This window comes from Lupinus angustifolius, chromosome LG11, assembly GCF_001865875.1.
Source record: "Lupinus angustifolius cultivar Tanjil chromosome LG11, LupAngTanjil_v1.0, whole genome shotgun sequence".
NCBI classification, from domain to species: Eukaryota; Viridiplantae; Streptophyta; class Magnoliopsida; order Fabales; family Fabaceae; genus Lupinus; species Lupinus angustifolius.
The window spans coordinates 18,775,908-18,778,172 of NC_032019.1; positions in this window are offsets into that span (position 1 = coordinate 18,775,908).

Consider the following 2,265-nt stretch of genomic DNA (forward strand, 5'->3'; position numbering starts at 1 on the left):
CTTCAAATAATTTGTTTTCTCCATGCCTTATCTCCTTGTTTCCTTAGAGATAGAGTTCCTCACGTCCTCTTCCATGTAAGAAAATGACCATGCTTTAATTTCATTTCCTTAGCCACGTGACAAGCTTACCCTTGAACCTAAGTGAACTACTTGGTCACGAAATATGGACCATGTTACAAATAAATCCCAACCCATATTACACGAATTAAACACTAAAAATACTTGAATGAAAATAAACCTAAGACTATATGAGAATGCAATCTCATTTATTTGAATTAATGAAAATAAAATAAACCTAAGTATAAAGTGACCTAAGGACATAAATGTCCTCCTCACATACCCTCTCCTGGGTCAATTGTGTCCTTTGAGACTTTAAGGATCCCTGCCTTGGCTTTGGCCCTAGTTGTAGGACCATCATGACTTATCTTGCCCTTGGAATCAAAGGCTGCCCTAGGAGGGTTTACATCAGGAGCATCCCTTGTGCTCGTAAATTGAATTGGTAACTGTATCTTAATTCAATATTGTGAAGAAAGAAAATCTCCTTGATCCAGAAGGGGAGGCCTGGATGTAGTTTGCAGTGGATCGCAAACGAACCAGGATAAAAATCCTTTTTGCACTGTTCTTTCTTTCTTTATCTTTCTTTTGTTTGTTGCATTGATACACTGAATATATACTTGAGAAATTGGAAATCTGTTTAATGCTGTATAGTTAACACTTGTATGCAAAAATATCTGAAATATATCTTTTTAAAGTGTATCTTAATTGTCGTGCAATTTGCTTGTTCTTTTAATCTACTCTGTAACTGTGTTAATCGATTAAACCCTTCTGTTAATCGATTAACTGGACTGTTTTTCCAGCAGTTGGGTTGTTGTTAAAAAACGGTAATTTTTAACTGCTACACCTATTCAACCCCCCTTCTAGGTGTTCCTAGACCACTAATACCTAACAAAATAGATAGTTATGTATGATTGCATAATTTCAGAAACCTCATGCATGAACATTCATATTAGACTAGGATGTCTTGTGAGTTCTTGCTTAGGTTTTAGTCTTTGATCTTTATTGTAATATCCGAGTATTAAGTACTCATTCATAACTCAAAGCATTGTTAATTCAAGGATTGGGAAAGTCCTAGCTGCGGTTAGGTAAGGTGTTCTTCACACAAAGACTTGGAGATCTTGGGATAAAGAGCGATACCTTAGCTGGGGCTGAATCGCGGTAAGAAAGGTTTTCTTGGAGGCAGTTTTGGGAAAGGTCAAATCAAGGGTGACGAAGTTCTTTGGGTTCCAAGAAAGGAGCGTCCGAGTCTTGTAATTGGAAGCGTGTATGTAACATACATTGTGTTATATAGTGAAGAAGGAAAATCTCCCAGATTAGAGGGGAGAACTGGATGTAGTTTTACAGTGGACAACAAAACGAACCAGGATAAAATCCTTGCGCAATCTTTTCTATCCTTTTGTCTTTTATATTTCAAGATGTTTTAGTTTGAGTTTGAAGCTGATATTTTGCATGCATATACCTTGCTATGTTATTGTTAATCTTGCATAAAAATATATGTTGTATATCTGTTTTTGTGTTGGTTAATAACTATGCAAGTTGTTGATATGATCATTCTGTTTCTGGTGTGTGTTAATCGATTAAGCCCACTGGTTAATCGATTAACTGGGCTTTTTTCAGCAAGTGTGTAAAAACTAGAAAAGTGGAATTTGAGCTCTGCCACACCTATTCAACCCCCTTGTAGGTGTATTCTACCACTGATACCTAACAAGTGGTATCAGAGCTAGGACGACGTGCTAGCTCAACCGCATCCACGTGATCCGAAAGGGACTACATATGGGCTCTAATAACCCATTTGGCGGTGATGGCGCATCCATTAACCGCCCTCCCGTACTCAGTGGCGATGGCTATGCCTATTGGAAGGTTCACATGAGAATCTATATCGAGGTAATAGACACAGACAGACATGGACATTTGGGATTCCGTTGTCAATGGTCCATACATTCCACTTCATATGGTGGATGGCGAGTCTAAAGAAAAGCCTAAAGGGTTATGGACAGATATTGAGAAAAGAAAGGTCTAACATGACCTTAAGGCCAAGAACATTATTACTTCAACTTTATCTTATGACGAATTCTTTAGAGTCTCGCAATGCCTTAATGCAAAAGAAATATGGGATACTTTGCAAGTTACCCACGAAGGCACGAATGAAGTTAAGCACGCTAGACTAAATGTGCTTAAGCATGAGTATGAGTTATTTCGCATGCTTCC